Below are 8,727 nucleotides of genomic sequence, written 5' to 3' on the forward strand. Positions count from 1 at the left end.
AAACTAACTAAAGTATCAACTAAACTAAACTATGTGCTAATGTTCTAATGTGTTGATCCCCCTTCAATCCTTGGATTTAATAGCATCAGAAGTGAGTTGAATTTGGGCCTGGAAAGCCCAGAAATCGCCCCCAGCAGATTCACTTTAATGAGGTCACGTGCGAGCATCGACGCGTACACGTGGGTCACGCGTACGCGTCGTTTGGCGTTTTGCTATCCACGTATGTGCGCCTGTCACGCATACGCGTCGCCTTGTGACAGCACACCCACGCGTGCGCGTCTGTCACTCGTGTGCGTTGGCGTATGCACTCCAAATCCTTGATTCTCCATGAGTTCTCCACTTTGCATGCTTTTCTCTTCACTCCTTTGATCCATTCCTAGCCTTTTCAACCTGAATTCACTAGCAAACACATCAAAGCATCTTGAGGAATCAAAGGTGAATCAAAATTAGCAAATTAAGGCCTAAAAAGCATGTTTTCACACTTAAGAACAAATAAAGGAGAATAATAAAAACCATGCTATTTCATTGGATAAATGTGAGAAAAGGTGATACAATCCCCTAAAATCAACACAGGATAAACCCTAAAAATGGGTTTGTCAAACTTGCACTCTAAGCAAAGTGCAATTCAAGACAAAAGTGCAATTTAAACAAACTAATAACCAAAGCATTAAAGCAAGAATGCAAGAAGAGGAAAACTACCTATAATGGCAACTCAAATCACTCATTGATTATATATACAAGAGAATGGAAAGAGTTTACCATGGTGGGGTGTCTCCCATCCAGCACTTTTAGTTTAAGTCCTTAAGTTGGACATTTGGGAGACTGTTCATCATGGTAGCTTATGCTTGTATTCATCCTTAAACCTCCAAGGATGCTTACTCCTCAAATGGTTGTCAGAATTTCCAACCGTCTTCACCAGGCTTGGGTGAAGTTCTACCCAAGTTATGAGCTCCTAAAATTGGTCTTCATGTTGCGATCTTGGATCCCATATCTTGTTTACGCACCCTTCTTCTAGTTGATCATCATGATTCTTCCATTCGGGTGGTTGACAAACAGAATTCTCCTTAGAACACTGATGAGCGGATAATTTATACACTTTTTGGCATTGTTTTTAGGTAGTTTTTAGTATATTTTAGTTGCTTTTTAATATATTTTTATTAGTTTTTATGCAAAAATCACATTTCTAGACTTTACTATGATTTTGTGTGTTTTTCTATAATTTTAGGTATTTTTTGGCTGAAATTGAGGGACCTGAGCAAAAGTCTGATTCAGAGGCGGAGAAAGGACTGCAGATGCTGTTGGATTCTGACCCTCCTGCACTCTAAGTGGATTTTTTGCAGCTACAGAAGCTCAATTGGCGCGCTCTTAAATGCGTTGGAAAGTAGACATCTTGGGCTTTCCATCAATATATAGTAGTTTATACTTTGCCCGAGATTTGAAGGCCCAAACTGGTGTCCAAACGCCCACTAGAGACATTTTTTTGGCATAAAACGCCAGAACTGGCACCAGAACTAGAGTTAAACACCCAAACTGGCATCCAAGCTGGCGTTTAACTCCAAGAATGGCCTATGCACGTAAAAGCTTCAATGCTCAGCCCAAACATACACCAAGTGGGCCCCGCAAGTGGATTTCTCTGCACTTAGTTACTTATTTTCTGTAATCCCTAGTAACTAGTTTAGTATAAATAGCACTTTTGACTATTGTATTTCATCTTTTGATCTTTTGATCACTTTGAGGAAGGCTGGCTATTCGGCCATGCCTAGACCTTTCTCTCTTATGTATTTTCCAATGGTGGAGTTTCTACACCTCATAGATTAAGGTGCGGAGCTCTGCTGCTCTTCATGAAATAATGCAAGTACTATTGTTTTTCTTTCAATTCACGCTTACTTCTTCTCCAAGATATACTCTTGGTGCACGAAATTGTGATCACTACTTTTCACAACTCAAATAATCCCTAGTAACGCCCAAAATGCTACCTTCTTGGGCGTTAAACGCCCAGCCAGATATCCTGGCTGGCGTTTAAACGCCAGTTTTTCCTTCTTCACTGGGTGTTTTGAACGCCCAGCTTTTTCTGTATAATTCTTCTGTTGCATGTACTGAATCTTCAGTTCCCTGTATTATTGACTTGAAAATAGAACCAAGATCAAATATACAATGTATGCAAGACACCAAACTTAAAATAAGACACTAGACTTAAACAAGAAACATGAAATATTTTTGGTTTTTTCGAAAATTAAGTGGAAAAGAAAATAAAGGTATCAAAATTCTTAATGAGAATTCCAGGAATCATTGCAATGCTAGTCTAAGACTTCGGTCCAGGAATTAGGCATGGCTTCACAGCCAGCCAAGCTTTCAAAGAAAGCTTCGGTCCAAAACACTAGACATGGCCAATGGCCAGCCAAGCCTCAGCAGATCATTGCTCCAACAGCAAGATTGATAGAAATCAACAAGCTCTTGTGATGATAAGTTGAAACCTCGGTCCAATAAGATTAGACATGGCTTCACAGCCAGCCAGACTTCAATAGATCATCATGAAACTCTAGAACTCATTCTTAAGAATTCTGAAGAATACCTAATCTAAGCAACAAGATGAACCGTCAGTTGTCCATACTCGAAACAATCCCCGGAAACGGCGCCAAAAACTTGGTGCACGAAATTGTGATCACTACTTTTCACAACTCAAATAATCCCTAGTAATGGCCCCAAAGACTTGGTGCTCAATACCATGGCATAAACACAACTTCGCACAACTAACCAGCAAGTGCACTGGGTCGACCAAGTAATAAACCTTACGCGAGTAAGGGTCGATCCCACAGAGATCGTTGGTATGAAGCAAGCTATGGTCACCTTGTAAATCTTAGTCAAGCAGACTCAAATGGTTATGGATGATATATGACTAAAACATAAGATAAGGATAGAGATACTTATGCAATTCATTGGTGAGAACTTCAGATAAGCGAATGGAGATGCTTTGTCCCTTCCGTCTCTCTGCTTTCCTACTGTCTTCATCCAATCCTTCTTACTCCTTTCCATGGCAAGCTGTATGTTGGGCATCACCGTTGTCAATGGCTACAGTCCCGTCCTCTCAGTGGAAATGTTCAACGCACCCTGTCACGGCACGGCTATTCAGCTGTTGGTTCTCAATCATGTCGGAATAGAATCCAATGATTCTTTTGCGTCTGTCACTAACGCCCCACAATCGTGAGTTTGAAGCTCGTCACAGTCATTCAATCATTGAATCCTACTCAGAATACCACAGACAAGGTTTAGACCTTCCAGATTCTCTTGAATGCCGCCATCAATTCTAGCTTATACCACAAAGATTCCGGTTAAAGAATCCAAGAGATAAACATTAGAGCCTTGTTTGCTTGTAGAACAGAAGTGGTTGTCAGTCACTTGTTCATATGTGAGAATGATGATGAGCGTCACATAATCATCACATTCATCATGTTCTTGAGTGCGAATGAATATCTTGGAATAAGAACAAGCTGAATTGAATAGAAGAACAATAGTAATTGCATTAATACTCGAGGTACAGCAGAGCTCCACACCTTAATCTATGGTGTGTAGAAACTCCACCGTTGAAAATACATAAGAACAAGGTCTAGGCATGGCCGTGAGGCCAGCCCCCAATGATCTAAGAACTAGATGTCCAAAGATGAAAAATACAATAGTAAAAGGTCCTACTTATAGGGAACTAGTAGCTTAAGAATTACAAAGATGAGTAAATGACATAAAAATCCACTTCCGGGCCCACTTGGTGTGTGCTTGGGCTGAGCATTGAAGCATTTTCGTGTAGAGACTTCTCTTGGAGTTAAACGCCAGCTTTTGTGCCAGTTTGGGCGTTTAACTCCCACTTTGGTGCCAGTTCCGGCGTTTAACGCTGGGAATTCTGAAGGTGATTTTGAACGCCGGTTTGGGCCATCAAATCTTGAGCAAAGTATGGACTATCATATATTACTGGAAAGCCCAGGATGTCTACTTTCCAACGCCGTTGAGAGCGCGCCAATTGGGCTTCTGTAACTCCAGAAAATCCACTTCGAGTGCAGGGAGGTCAGAATCCAACAACATCTGCAGTCCTTTTCAGTCTCTGAATCAGATTTTTGCTCAGGTCCCTCAATTTCAGCCAGAAAATACCTGAAATCACAGAAAAACACACAAACTCATAGTAAAGTCCAGAAAAGTGAATTTTAGCTAAAAACTAATAAAAATATATTAAAAACTAACTAAATCCTACTAGAAACATACTAAAAACAATGCCAAAAAGGGTACAAATTATCCGCTCATCACAACACCAAACTTAAATTGTTGCTTGTCCCCAAGCAACTAAAAATCAAATAAGATAAAAAGAAGAGAATATGCAATGAATTCCAAAAACATCTATGAAGATCAGTATTAATTAGATGAGCGGGGCTTTTAGCTTTTTGATTCTGAATAGTTTTGGCATCTCACTTTATCCTTTGAAGTTCAGAATGATTGGCTTCTTTAGGAACTCAGAATCCAGATAGTGTTATTGATTCTCCTAGTTGAGTATGATGATTCTTGAATACAGCTACTTTATGAGTCTTGGCCGTGGCCCAAAGCACTCTGTCTTCCAGTATTACCACCGGATACATACATGCCACAGACACATGATTGGGTGAACCTTTTCAGATTGTGACTCAGCTTTGCTAGAGTCCCCAATTAGAGGTGTCCAGGGTTCTTAAGCACACTCTTTTTGCCTTGGATCACAACTTTATTTCTTTCTTTTTCTTTTTCTCCCCCTTTTTTTGTTTTTTTTTGTATTCACTGCTTTTTCTTGCTTCAAGAATCATTTTTATGATTTTTCAGATCCTCAGTAACATGTCTCCTTTTTCATCATTCTTTCAAGAGCCAACAATTTTAACATTCATGAACCACAAATTCAAAAGACATATGCACTGTTTAAGCATACATTTAGAAAACAAAAGTGTTGCCACCACATCAAAATAATTAATCTGTTATAAAATTCAAAATTCATGCAATTCTTCTCCTTTTCAATTATGAACAATTTTTTTATTCAAGAAAGGTGATGGATTCATAGGACATTCATAACTTTAAGGCATAGACACTAATGATCATAAGACACAAACATAGACAAACATAAGCATGAAAATTTCGAAAAACAGGAAAATAAAGAACAAGGAGATTAAAGAACGGGTCCACCTTAGTGATGGCGGCTTGTTCTTCCTCTTGAAGGTCTTATGGAGTGCTTGAGCTCCTCAATGTCTCTTCCTTGTCTTTGTTGCTCCTCTCTCATGATTCTTTGATCTTTTCTAATTTCATGGAGGAGGATGGAATGTTCTTGGTGCTCCACCCTTAGTTGTCCCATGTTGGAACTCAATTCTCCTAGGGAGGTGTTAATTTGCTCCCAATAGTTTTGTGGAGGAAAGTGCATCTCTTGAGGCATCTCAGGGATTTCATGATGAGTGGGGTCTCTTGTTTGCTCCATCCTTTTCTTAGTGATGGGCTTGAGGTCATGCCTTCTTAGTTGAACCGGCTTTCCTCTTGAATCTCTCTTCCATTGAGCGTCCTCTTCACAAATGTCTGTGAGGACTTGGTCCAACCTTTGATCAAAGTTGACCCTTTTTGAGTTTGAGAGGGACCTCAGGGGTCACCTTCTTCAAGGCCACAACTTCATAGAAGTGGTCTTGATGCACCCTTGAGATGAATCTCTCTATCTCCCATGACTCGGAGATGGAAGCTTTTGCCTTCCCTTTCCTCTTTCTAGAGGTTTCTCCGGCCTTGGATGCCATAAATGGTTATGGAAAAACAAAAAGCAATGCTTTTACCACACCAAACTTAAAAGGTTTGCTCGTCCTCGAACAAAAAAAGAGAGAATAGAGGAGAAGAAGAAGAAATGAGGAAGAAGGGAATGGCTTTGTGTTCGGCCAAAGAGGTGGAGAGGTGGTGTTTAGGTTGTGTGAAAATGAAGGGGTGAAGGGTTTATATAGGAGAGAGGTGAGGGGTAGGGTTCGGCCATTATGGGTGGGTTTGGGAGGGAAAGTGGTTTGAAATTGAAGGGTGAGGTAGGTGGGGTTTTATGAAGGATGGATGTGAGTGGTGAAGAGAAGATGGGATTTGATAGGTGAAGGGTTTTTGGGGAAGAGGTATTGAGGTGATTGGTGAATGGGTGAAGAAGAAGAGAGAGGGTGGTGGGGTAGGTGGGGATCCTGTGGGGTCCACAGATCCTGAGGTGTCAAGGAAAAGTCATCCCTGCACCAAATGGCATGCACAATTGCGTTTTTAGCCAATTCTGGCGTTAAACGCCGGGCTGGTGCCCATTTCTGGCATTTAACGCCAGGTTCTTGCCCTTTCCTGGCGTTTAACGCCAGTCTGGTGCCCCTTTCTGGCGTTAAACGCCCAGAATGGTGCCAGACTGGGCGTTAAACGCCCATCTGCTAGCCTTACTAGCGTTTAAACGCCAGTAGGTTCTTCCTCCAGGGTGTGCTGTTTTTCTTCCTGTTTTTCATTCTGTTTTTGCTTTTTCAATTGATTTTGTGACTTCTCATGATCATCAACCTACAGAAAACATAAAATAACAAAGGAAAATAGATAAAATATAACATTGGGTTGCCTCCCAACAAGCGCTTTCTTTAATGTCAGTAGCTTGACAGAGGGCTCTCATGGAGCCTCACATTTTCTCAGAGCAATGTTGGAACCTCCCAACACCAAACTTAGAGTTTGAATGTGGGGGTTCAACACCAAACTTAGAGTTTGGTTGTGGCCTCCCAACACCAAACTTAGAGTTTGACTTTGGGGGCTCTGTTTGACTCTGATTTGAGAGAAGCTTTTCATGCTTCCTCTCCATGGTGACAGAGGGATATCCTCGAGCCCTAAACACAAAGGATTCTTCATTCACTTGAATGATCAGTTCACCTCCATCAACATCAATCACAGCCTTAGCTGTGGCTAGGAAGGGTCTGCCAAGGATGATGGATTCATCCATGCACTTCCCAGTCTCTAGGACTATGAGATCAGCAGGGATGTAATGGTCTTCAATCTTCACCAAAACATCCTCTACAAGTCCATAAGCTTATTTGCTTGAATTGTCTGCCATCTCTAGTGAGATTATTACAGCTTGCACCTCAAAGATTCCTAGCTTCTCCATTACAGAGAGAGGCATGAGGTTTACACTTGACCCTAAGTCACACAGAGCCTTCTTACAGGTTATGGTACCTATGGTACAAGGTATGGAGAACTTCCCAGGGTCCTGCCTCTTTTGAGGTAATTTCTGCCTAGACAAGTCATCCAATTCTTTGGTGAGCAAAGGGGGTTCATCCTCCCAAGTCTCATTTCCAAATAACTTGTCATTTAGCTTCATGATTGCTCCAAGGTATTTAGCAACTTGCTCTTCAGTGACATACTCATCCTCTTCAGAGGAAGAATACTCATCAGAGCTCATGAATGGCAGAAGTAAGTTCAGTGGAATCTCTATGGTCTCATTTTGAGCCTCAGATTCCCATGGTTCCTCATTAGGGAACTCAGTGGAGGCTAGTGCACGCCCATTGAGGTCTTCCTCAGTGGCGTTCACGTCCTCTCCTTCTTCTCCAAATTCGGCCATGTTGATGGCCTTGCACTCTCCTTTTGGATTTCCTTTTGTATTGCTTGGGAGAGTACTAGGAGGGAGTTCAGTGTCTTTCTTGCTCAGCTGTCCCACTTGTGCCTCCAAATTCCTAATGGAGGACCTTGTTTCAGTCATGAAACTTCGAGTGGTTTTGATTAGATCAGAGACCATGGTTGCTAAGTCAGAGGGGTTCTGCTTAGAATTCTCTGTCTGTTGCTGAGAAGATGATGGAAAAGGCTTGCCATTGCCAAACCTTTTTCTTCCACCATTATTGTTGTTGAAACCTTGTTGAGGTCTCTGTTGATCCTTCCATGAGAAATTTGGATGATTTCTCCATGAAGAATTATAGGTGTTTCCATAGGGTTCTCCTAGGTAATTCACCTCTTCCATTGAAGGGTTCTCAGGATCATAAGCTTCTTCTTCAGATGAAGCGTCCTTAGTACTGTTTGGTGCATTTTGCATTCCAGACAGACTTTGAGAAATCAAATTGACTTGCTGAGTCAATATCTTGTTCTGAGCCAGAATGGCATTCGAAGTATCAATCTCAAGAACTCCTTTCTTCTGATTTGTCCCATTGTTCACAGGATTCCTTTCAGAAGTGTACATGAATTGGTTATTTGCAACCATTTCAATTAGTTCTTGAGCTTCTGTAGGCGTCTTCTTCAGATGAAGAGATCCTCCAGCAGAGCTATCCAAAGACATCTTGGATAGTTCAGAGAGACCATCATAGAAAATACCTATGATGCTCCATTCAGAAAGCATGTCAGAAGGACATTTTCTGATCAATTGTTTGTATCTTTCCCAAGCTTCATAGAGGGATTCTCCATCCTTCTGTCTGAAGGTTTGGACTTCCACTCTAAGCTTACTCAATTTTTGAGGTGGAAAGAACTTTGCCAAGAAGGCATTGACTAGCTTTTCCCAAGAGTTCAGGCTTTCTTTAGGTTGTGAGTCCAACCATATCCTAGCTCTGTCTCTTACAGCAAAAGGGAATAGCATAAGTCTGTAGACCTCAGGGTTAACCCCATTAGTCTTGACAGTGTCACAGATTTGCAAGAATTCAGCTAAGAACTGATGAGGATCTTCCAATGGAAGTCCATGGAACTTGCAATTCTGTTGCATTAGAGAAACTAATTGAGGCTTAA

General features: G+C 41.3%; 1 non-coding gene across 1 annotated transcript; it reads left to right on the top strand.

Annotated features, from left to right (window-relative positions):
* The first annotated feature begins 8,341 nt into the window (after nucleotides 1-8,341).
* Nucleotides 8,342-8,449, top strand: LOC130956018 (small nucleolar RNA R71). Its single transcript, XR_009076965.1, has one exon. It is a non-coding gene; the product is annotated as a small nucleolar RNA R71 (small nucleolar RNA).
* Nucleotides 8,450-8,727: the final 278 nt, after the last annotated feature.

This window comes from Arachis stenosperma, chromosome 1 (genome assembly GCF_014773155.1).
Source record: "Arachis stenosperma cultivar V10309 chromosome 1, arast.V10309.gnm1.PFL2, whole genome shotgun sequence".
NCBI classification, from domain to species: Eukaryota; Viridiplantae; Streptophyta; class Magnoliopsida; order Fabales; family Fabaceae; genus Arachis; species Arachis stenosperma.